Here is a 12288-nt window from a genome sequence, read left to right on the forward strand (position 1 = left end):
TCGCATTGAAAACGGCGCAATTAAAGCTATGTATATAAGTCCTACCATACAAAATAATTTAATCACTATCATCGGAAAAATAATACAAGATCGTTTAGTAAATAGAATTAATAAGGCAAAATCATTTTCAATTTTAGTAGACGAGACAACTGATGTATCGCGAATCGAACAAATGTCATTTTGTGTTCGATACGTCGATGAAGATCCTGAACATCAATTCATTTTACGGGATGATTTTTTAAAATTTGTGTCAGTAGAAAATACTACTGGCAAAAATATAGCCAATGTTATTTTAGAAACTTGTGTTCATAGGCAAATTCATATCGATCCGGCTGAAGTGATTGATCGTTTCGCCAGAGAAAAAGACCGACAAATAGATTTTGTGCTGTAAAATATTTTTAAACTAATAATTGTATATAATATAAATTTACTTTAAAATAATTATGATGCATTAACATAGTAAAATGTGATTTTTTTTTGTTTAAAATAAGTGTTAGTTTTTTTTAATTACTTAAAATGAAAATATTATTTTATTTAACCCCCCCCCCCCCACCCCCCGAAAATTTGTTCCAGCTACGGCCCTGGCATGCCATATTCAAATACATATTTATAAAATTTTAATTGATAAGTACCTACCTAGCTATTGTTAAGTGTTTTCGTTTTTTTCTTGTGTTCATTTTATTGTATTAGCTAGGTAGGTACTAATTAGTAACTGTTTGTGTAAAAACATTATTAAATATGTTCCTAAATACCTACCTAATATATATTATTATAATTTATAACAATGGTAACAATTATTTTGCTAAATATATAATATATTAATATATTTTAATATGGCCATATAGCTATTTACTATGTAGTATTGTAGTATATTGGGTACAGAGTACTGAGTATTGGGATTTCTTGCGGTATGTATTACGACATTACAGTATGATAGTAATTGATAATAATATAAATAATCCATCCCAATAACGTAGGTATGCGTAACTAGAGTACGCAAAAACGTTCACTACAGCGAAAATAAAAGACCATATTTTCATTGAAAGTTTATTTTTTTGAACTTAATTTTGGTCGTGTTCTTACTTTTTCCCAATTATACTTTATAATATATAATATTATTATAACGTTTATACTAATAGTTAGCGTTGACAAATATATAACAATAAATAATTATTATTATTCAGTATAGGTGCCTGCTATTTCATAAATTATTAAATTATTTTATTATAAAATAGTATCATACCATAAGTCCATAACATGCATAATTAAAAAATGGAATTGTATATTAATATCTGAGTTCAAAAATAGTATGCGTATTATGGAATAATAAGTATAAAAAACGCACATAGTCTCCACAAAAAAAAAATGTTTATCTATTATAAGTACCTTGTAATATATAATCTGAATAACATTTTTAAAATTATTATAGCGGAAAACGAGCGGACTTTTATCATCAGATATTGATGATGATTATGACTATTACAACATATTATCAAGCAGCGAAAATTCCGATAATAGCGCAATTGAAAGTGCAGATGACTTACCTGAACTGACAATTAATGATCAACTTTCAAGTTGGAGTGTTGAACATAATATAAACAATGTAGCAGTTAATAGTTTATTACGTATACTAAAAAATCATCAATGTTTTAAAGCCGTTCTTCCTAAAGATGCTAGGACTTTACTACAGACATCAGTGTCGTCTAGAAAAATTATTTTAAAAACAATTGAACCGGGATACTATTATCATTTTGGTATTCAATCTGGTATAAAACAATTTTATCCTTCTGTTGAACTGTGTAATACTAATCCTATCAAATTAGTAGTTGGAATTGATGGTCTACCTCTTACCAGAAGCTCTGGAAGTTCTTTTTGGCCCATACTATGCTATATAAGACCATACAAGGAAAATGTATTTCCAATTGGTATTTACTGGGGATAATAAAACCATTAGACAGTAATGAATTTTTAACTGATTTTTGTGAAGAAATAACAGATTTAATAATCAATGGAATACAATTTAAAATAGACAGTCAAAATGTTGTTACGAAAAAAGTGATTTTAGATACTATAGTTAGCGATGCACCCGCAAAATCGTTGGTTTTAAAAATTAGTGGGCATGCTGGGTTTTTCTCATGCACCAGATGTGAAACCGGAGGACAATATATGCGTAATCGATTGTGTTTTCCAGAAATTAATGCATTAAAACAAACGCACGAATCATTTGAAAACAAATTACAGGAACAACATCATTTAACAAATACAACAATGACTAAACTAATAAACATACCAAATTTAGATATTATTCAAATATTTTCTTTGGATTATATGCATTTGTGATGCTTAGGTGTAATAAAAAAACTTGTTCGTTTATGGTTGTCTAAAGGTTCAAAAAATATTCGTTTTAGTAGACAACAAATAAACGAGTTAAATTTTTTACATTTAAGTTTAGGGATCAAAATGCCGGAAAATTTCCGGGAAAATTCGGTAAAATTTCAGAAAAAAACGGTTTTTTTCCCAGAGCCTCGGAAAACGTGGAAAAATTGGAGAATATTGAAATAATACATTTCCGAAAAAAACCGAAGTTTTCGGAAAATTAAAAAAAAAAACCGAATTTTCGGAAAATTAAAAATTTTATTTACGCTTAAAAATTAAAATAATCTACCTATGTAAAAAAAAAAACATTTTAAAAATAGATAAGGAAACCAGTCATTGTCATTTCACATTTGCCAATACGGTTATCAATGTATTATTGTATTAAAATTTAAAAATGTTAATGTGGATATTTCAATATTTATTCTAAAAATAACGTAATTCCATATCAAATTGGTATTTATGTGGGAGAGTGTATTTCCCCGAAAATAAATCACCTGTATTTTTAAATGTTAAAAATTGTATACTATTAATGTCTATTTATGTTTGTAATAACTAATAACGTATTAGTAACTGGCTGATAGTTTTATAAATTATATTACAGTGACTGGTGAATGGTGAGTGATGACTAGTAATACTATTTGATAGTTTGTATATTATCAAACTTAGTGAGTTGGTAATAAAATATATTAAATATATATTTAAATATAAAATAATATTAATAAATAATAAGAAATAACTAATAAATTAGTAAATACTTAATAGTTAGTACTTTAGTAGTTAATATTACAAATTATAATTATTTATAAATCAAGTATAGAATCCTCTAGATTTATCCACTACAGACTTTCAGTTAGGTATGGTATATATAATATGTATGTAATATGATTATCAACTATCATTATTTATTAGATTGTTTCTACTATATACATTACTTTTTCAGTTCTTTAGAAAAAAAACCATTTTTTTTTATTCTATTTTTCAATTTTTTCAAAAAAAAAAATCAGTTTTTTTCGTCAAAATCTTTTTTCCGGAAATTTTAAATGAAACCAATTTTTCTCAATTTTTCCGAAAAAAACGGAAAAAAACCGGGGTTTTTTTCAGAAAACCTTTTTTTTTTCGGAAATTTTGATCCCTATTTAAGTTTAAGAAACTGTGTAACAAATGATTTTCTAAGGAAACCTAGAAGTTTAGACGAGTTTTCCAATTGGAAAGCCACAGAATTTCGGCTGTTTGTTTTATACACCGGACCCGTAATTTTAAAAAAAGTTCTAAATGAAAAATGATATTTACACTTTTTATGTTTACATGTAGCTTTTACCATATTATTGTCTCCAAATTCCAACCGAAATATGATAAATTTCTGTGATAAACTGTTAAAATTTTTTACTAAAGACTTTTGTTCTATTTACGGCACTGAGCAAGCATCACATAATATACATGCCTTAAAACACATTATTGGTGATTTTCATAATTTTGGTCCCTTAGATAATGCTAGTGCCTTTCCGTTCGAAAACCATATACGAACACTAAAAAAAACTGTTATGAAAGCATCTCAGCCATTGCAACAAGCAGTAAAAAGGTACAAAGAACAATATAATTTTAACACTTTTAAAACTACTAATTCAAATTCAAATAATAACAAAGATATAATACTATGTGAAAAACAACATCATAAAGGTCCTTTGTTAGATGGTTTAATTAATCCACAGTACCATGTATTAATTTCAAATAAATTTAAGATTAATACGAACTCAGAGAAAGACAGCTATATTTCTACTAAAAGTAATGAAATAATAAAAGTCATAAATATGTTCATCAGAATCAAGAGGAGATGTAATTGTAGGTTATCAATTTCTATTAAAAAAAATCTTTTTTTATAAAACCAATAGACAGCATTAAATTTGTTATTTTTGTAGTTTCAAACCTGTCCTCGGCTTATAATTATTGGAGTATTAATGAAATAAGAGGAAAATATATGATTATTAAAGTTCAAAATGAACAAATAGCATTTCCAATTATACACACATTAAAATAGTACCTATGTCCTAAATGAAACTGCTATTGTCTGATTATAATTTATATTTTATCATTTTAACCTGCAATATAATTATAATTTATAACTATTAAGAGGACGTTATACCCGCATGTGTTGTCTCCGTCTTACAAGTGCGTAACATAGCAAATTCTACGCTCAGCAGAACACGCGTGTAGTTCCGTTGGTTTAAAAATTAGAGGAATTGACCTCTTATAAAATCTAAAGGTAAGATTATTATCTAGACAACCTCATGGGCTTTCTATTATATTTTAATTTTAAAGCATGCTATGAGTATTTTAAAATTGTAAATTGTTTGTACATCTTAAAGTACTCATAACTCACTTAAAAATTAAAACATACTAAAAATATCATGAGGTTGTCTAGATAATAATCTTACCTTTAGATTTTATAAGAGGTCAATTCACTCTAAATTTTAAACCAACGGAGCTACACGTGTTTTGCCGAGTGTATAATTTGCTATATTATGCACTTGTAAGACGGAGACAACACATGCGGGTACGTCCTCTTAATTGTTTATTTTATTCTATGTGCATTATGTAACATATCATACATAAATATGTGTAGGTAATTTTTCCATTTAAAAGTATTAGGTAAGGTTTTTTTTTGTCAACTTTAAAATGTAAAATATTATATATTAAACTTGATTATATTGTATATTTGTATAAGTACCTAAGTATGTTATATTTTAACTATTGTTTTATATTTAATCATTTAAAAAAAAAAAAATTTAAATGGTTTGTTTATAAAGAGTGAAGCTCATATAAACATTGTATTTATTTATAATATAGTATACCGTATACCTACATTTGTTTATCTAAATACCGCTTACCATTATTGTTTATTCAGTAATCGGTATACAATATTATATTATATTATAGTATTGTACCGATGCACTTGTACCTATTCCTATACTAAGTATAATATGATGGCTTGTCATATGACTCATATCGTATTTTATCTTAGGCAGTTGGGCCTTTCTTAATATTATTATACATTATGTTCCATTAAGTACTATATTGCTACCTATTTGAATAGTTTTTATGTTAAGAAATAGATTTTTTTTAAGAATTGTAACTATTGTAAATTGTAATAAAATAGGTATATTCAATAACAATATGATAAAATTATGTATGAAATATATACATTACCTATTATTATAATATTATTAATTGTTATTCTAATAACTATTTCAATGTTATAAATTTGGACATTTGGTATATAATAATATATTATATTGTGTTTTTATTTTATTTATTTTACCTTATCAGTTATTAGTAATGGGGAAGCGTCCACTATTCCGATTTCTTGGGAAGACAGTGGCAATCGGCGTTACGTGTTGCGGACGGCAATTCGTATTATAATATTATTTTCTATGGTCTATATAATTTATAATATAATATAATAATAGTAATTGTATTTGTGTGAAAAATCAGTATATTATATAATATTATATAATATAATAAATAACTGATGTAGGTATTATAAAAGTAAATTATATAATTTTTATATATTATACCTGTTCACACACACAGTTGCGAAGATAATTAAGCACACCACTGCCCTCCCGTCAATCTCAACCTTATCATGCTTATCGTAGCTAATTAATACGTCCTTTCTTAATTATATAAATTACTTATTATTTATGCGTCTATCGGCGATTGCACTTTTGCGGTTTCGGGTTTCTGTCACAGAACACGGTACCGACGATTGCCAGTCTGTCACAGAACACGAGACCGACTAAAATAATCGCCAATAGACCGCATATAAAAGGCCGCACGACCGACAACCGAGTACCAGTCTTTCACCTGATCTGTAGCAAGACCCACCCGGGCAGACTTGCGCATTTCAGGTGAAAAGTCTTCCCCACCCGAACTTATCGGACGGTATTTATATCGGTCAATAGTGCAATAGTCAGAGTATTCCGGCATTGCACTGACCATATATCTGCCGCAGTCTATGGGGCAATAGTCGGAGTATTCTGGCATTGCACCGACTGTCATACCGTTCGGTAAGTTCCAACACCCCGTCGTGCGCACTTTCACTCCGTATTAAAATCATAACAGTGTATATTCTCTTTTGTTAAATAAAATGTAAAAATCGTCAGTGTGACAAAATAAAAAATCTTTTTTTTTTTTTATAAACAAATCCAAATCCACAACCTCAAACAATACCTATTAATGAGATGTTGTTGCCCGCGTCATTCCTTAATTCGTGTCGTGAATTTTGGGGGTTAAAAAAACATAATATATATGTATAGTTATATTAATTATAATTTATTTTTTAAGTACCTTATTAACAATACCTTACGTCCTTACCGTTATATGAATATAAATCAAATCATGCATCCTCTAAATTACGAGAGCCTACAGATATATATATTATACTATATTACAGGCCCAAAGCTTTATAATAATATGCACGTAGTATATCAAAATTAAAAATAATTACGCATAGTACCCATTACCACAGCTATACCGTACAAATCGAGTAAAAATATGCACTCTATATTGCGGATTAATAAGTTGAATTGATAAATGTATATACCTTATATGCTATATATTATTATAATACAAATATGTTTTAATGATTATGAATTATGATTATATATAATATATATAGGTAGTATTATATTAGTAATTATACAAATTACAATGCAATTTTAATTTAATGAGTAATATAGTACAGAATCTTAAATCGGTAACAATCCATAAGTATTTACAGTGTTAGGATTAATAAACATTTATTAAAGATACTCGAGTATTAGCAATTTAAATATTAGTCATTATACGTCTATTCAGTATTTAATAAATATTAACTTTTTAATATCTGTAATTTAAACTAAATTAAATGCTTATAAAACATTGTATATTTTTCTAATTTAAATGTTTAAAAATAAACACTTTATCTAATTTTATTAAATCTTATTTTTCGAACCTTATAAATTCAACTCAATCTCAACATTTAATCAAGTTATAACATTATGAAATGCTATGTGGGTTCTAACCTGAATTTTTTTATTGTATGTGTTTTTTGGGCGTGTAGATATGAATTGTTCCGAGAAGTAAAATTTGACAATCTATAATAATATTGTAAATATACCATAAGCGTAGGTATAATGTAAAATATTTTTCTAATTTAATTTTGAATTTTAGCATTTAAAGTATATAAATTTGACATTTAGTTCAAACTATGTTGTTTGAAACGTGTAATAATCCTATCACGAACTAAATCAATATTGTTAATTATGATAAAATATCGGAAAACAATTCGTACAATTCATTTTTAATATAAGTAATCTCTAAAGTCTAAACTATTATAGTATTGGAATAATTTCATTAAAAATTAAATTATATTCGTAAAATTATCATTAGACACAATAATAACTAATAAGTGAACCACTAAAATATATTCGTCTATATTATTTTTTTTTGTTACCTACTCAAATGTCTTAGTTTTAAAAACACATTACCTATATGAGTTTCTGATAATGATAAGTTCATAATGATTAGTAAAAAAAAATACATTATATTATAATTAACGTTAACTGTTTAGCGTTAAGTCAAACATATATATTTGTATCTTGTTTACTTAACATATTAGGTTCAGCAAATTGAAGGTAGAATATATTCTAAGTAATTAATTTGGTTCAAAGTCCATGGTATGGCTTTATTTATATCATATTATAATATAACATTTTTATATAATCTGTCCATCTATAAAGATGGTGTGAAATATGTATAATAATTAATCAGTTGAGAACAGCTGGGCCGATGTTGATGACATTTTTATGGGTGTTTGAGTGGTTTCCCGGATATTTTAGATTCAGAATTTGACCAGGTATGTCCAACCTGAGGAGTAGCTCAAACAGGAATTTTGAGATTTAAATTGGAAATTTTTGTTTAGAAATGGTTGCTATTGGTTATAGGAGAAATTAATAGTAGAAATTAGTATTATTATTGTTATTAATTATAATAATTATTTTATTGGTTGCCATTAGTTATCGGGCAGATCAGATACAAGCATACATCAAATCGAATTTTCACACATTGACTACAAAGGTGGCTGAGTTTCACAAAGGTAGAATATTTTGATAGGGGAACATACAACATTAAATTATATTAATAATTGTATTATACCTTGACTTTTTATTGAGTTAATTTGAAATATTCATTATAGTATATTTACTTCTAAACAAATTGAATGAACTTTTAGACTTTTTATACGTGTTAGTAAAAAAGTCACCCAAGTACCCAACTATTGTTCTTTAATTTTTTATTATTGCTAAAAAATGAAATCAGTTTAATATGTAATAGTAATTATAGTTAGGTATATATGTGTTTACTTCCAACGAAGTATTGATTTGATTATTGTAAATTGTTTGTGTATTCATTTAAGTAGTCATCGATGTTTTCTTTAATTATAACGAAGTTAGGAAATATGGTGTTAATTTTTATATTTGAAAAAGTACGTGAATTATTTATTTTGACGGAAATACTGCCTTATCGGAAATGTATGCCTTACGCCGAATGGGCGCTGTAATGTGCCTGTACTGGCTACCAACAGTCAGCTGTCCACACTGGACCAGTACTGCACTAGTACTGCAAAACTAGTACTGGCAGCCAGTGTTAACTCAATACTGGCATACCACAGGTGCAGAATAAATAGTGAGCAAGGACCAGCTAGTTTACCTTGTAGTTGTGCCAATCATTGGTTGAGTACTACTAAATTACTGACACATTACGGGCGTCGACTATGTATACATTATAACTTGTAATTTATAAGTAAAGGCTTATTAGTGTCTTTCGTATCTGTGCCAAGCCTTAGCTAAGCACTGGTACACTACGGCCATCGGGCTCTATAAATTATTAGTAAAGGCTAAAGGCTAAGTGTCAGAACCAGTGTATCTGATAGTTGGTTCGGTGTCAGACACGATTTGTAAACGATAAGTCTCAAATGCCAAAACGGTACAAGAGTCCGGCGAAACACATTGTCAACCGCCTCCAAGTTTACACCTAGTAGCGAAATGAACCTCCGCGAACAGCAGTCAGCCGTGAAAGTCAAAGTTCCCTGAATAAGCGAGGAAACCGGGAGGTGGGACTTCGCGGAGCCCATAAGTTACGAAAAATATTAAGCCACGTGGTGAAACTACGGGCTCGGGCGGTCGGACGGGACCAGCCGAGGATGGGTTTGGTTAGGGTTAGGTAGGCCCAGGTGGGCAACCTCACCTAGCCAAGGGTAGTACACTTGGCGTGGTGACACCCATTAATGTTCCCGTACTCGACGGTCGCAAATCTGGATCCCCGGGGAAACGAACTGAAACGATATGTTCTCTTCCTGATACGGAAAACCTGCAATACAAAATGCCAACATTAGCTCCATATGATTTAAGACGGTGCGTCGGGAAGGGCTGGCGCCAAACGTCTAGCTTGAGGCGATCTAAGAAGACCTTTTAACCTTAGATGAGAGACTCAACGGACATAAAACCGTTAGGCGGGATAGCGTAACGGAGAAGAGACGGACCAGGAAGGTGGTCCCGGGCTATCGAAAGTCTCGACCAGGACAAGTCTCGTTAAAAACTGGGTTGATCTCCCAGTTAACGATGGACTCTGGAGAACAGTTGATTCCAGTTTTAAAATAGACAACCCATGACCTTAAATCCAGAAGGCGAGGACTCAAAATTCGGGCATACCTGCTTGAACATTTCATGAGAACTCGGACGTAGCTGAGCGCCCTGTCGCACGAAAGCTCCTCTGGGTGGAACGCAATCATCGTTTCGGCAGAGAACACCGTGTCGCCCCGAACTACCTGTGGCTACCTCTGCAGGCTGTGCTGCGTATTAGAAAAGTGATGGTGGACCGATCATTGTGTGGGGGGGGGGGGGGTCGCCGGCTACAAGTAATGGGCATTTAAATCTAACAGGACACTCGGTGCGGGAACGGAAATCCACCTCAGCAAAGAGAAAAACCGTACCGCTTCTCAGTGTCGCGGCAGCGAACTACGGTTTCTACACCAACGTCGAGCCAGCGGGATCGGTAATTGTGAGAACCAGGGTGACGGATTCTAAATAATCCTCTCTTGAACAAGCCACAAGCCTTTCTGTGTAAAGCAGAAGTCATATGGTTTTTAATGATTGTCCTATAAATTTATTTATTGTAAATGAAAGTTTTACTGTAAAAAAAAAAAAACATAGATAATGGAATGACAGCCGGGCGAAGACCGCGTAACCCAAGCTAGTATTTAATATTACGAACTAAAGCCTATACACGATATATTCCACCGCGTTTCGAACACCACGTATGGCTGCGTCGATGTGAGCCCGTCGCGCGTCGGTTGGAGGTGACAAGGTGGAGGTGATCGGCATTCGGCGCGTATACACAATTATCAAGATAGAGAGGGCGCACAGCCGACGACGGCTAGCGCGCTGATACCTAGCGGTTACTAAAGCGAAGTTAAAAAGGTGTCGTGGGACACCCAATTATTTAGACATATTCCGTCTATGAGTTATATGACATCAAGAATCAACAATGACCGGACATTTAGATATTTACATAAGTATTATCCAAAAGCGTGCAATAAACGATAACACATGCATTTTTAGTCTTAAAATGCACAAACGACTCGGAACATGGTTTCATTGCCACAGCCGATCGTTTACTACACAAAATATACCTATTTCCGTCTCGTTAAACAATGGAGATTTTCGAAACGGTATCAGTGCGTACCCACGGTGTCGTCTGATACCGAGTTGATGCTCAATGTGACGATACGATAAACATACCTATAGTATAATGACATAACAGATAATTTTATATTGATATATAATTCAACTAATAAAAAAAACAAAGATTTTCATACTATACAAAATATCTAAAGTATACTGCTCATATATCGTACAGTAACATTATTAATTACATTTTACAATAATTAATAATTATATTTTTATTGTATATTTGAATTTATGCGGGATATGTACACGACACTGGTGGAAGGATACAGATATATCGATTTTAATAACGGTTGATAACCTGCACGTGACTTCGGATGATGTAATATCTTTTTATTTATGTTCCTTGTGATAAGTGACCACGCTCGCGATCCCTCCCCCACCCACTTTGTGTCATCGGCTTGTAGCGTCACCACGCCAGCAGGTATCGATAGTCGCAACTAGTCGCAACCATCACGATTTTTGTATTCTAGAATTTTCAAAGTGAACATGGAAATGACATATTTTGAGCGTATTAACAATTCATATAATCTTGTTGATCATATAAGAAGTCGGGAGTATGGAATGCGAGGGTATCGTTTAGTTAATAAAGATTATGGTACAAGGCATATACTAACACATAACTTACTCAAAGAACGGTCTATACCATTAGAAACAATGGATACAGTTTATTGTTCACAATGGCTTAGTAGTAACCAAATTGTCTTTGGTACAAGATGTAATAAAGTGAGTACACTGAATATACACCTACAATTATAGCAATTCTAACATTTACATTTTAGCCATTTAGAAACAACTTAAACTTAAATAATAATAATTACTATTCACCATTAGATATAAAATACATGTATACCATTATACTAACAATACTTACAGTACTATTTTATAATATAAAATAAAAAATTGAAAACTATGTACACTAATAGAGTTTTCAAAGATAAAATAATACGTTTTTTTCTTTATTGTGGTGAAATGAACATTTAAAAGTTAACATTTTAAAAGGTACCTACTGGTTTTTAATCGCCATGGACCAGGTTGTGAAACACAGTCACCAATATAATCAGTAAGTATACATTGGAGGTGTATTTCTGTTTTACAAGACACTCTTTTTTTTGTTTTATTGTATGTAGTT

This window comes from Acyrthosiphon pisum, chromosome X (assembly GCF_005508785.2).
Source record: "Acyrthosiphon pisum isolate AL4f chromosome X, pea_aphid_22Mar2018_4r6ur, whole genome shotgun sequence".
Lineage (NCBI taxonomy): Eukaryota > Metazoa > Arthropoda > Insecta > Hemiptera > Aphididae > Acyrthosiphon > Acyrthosiphon pisum.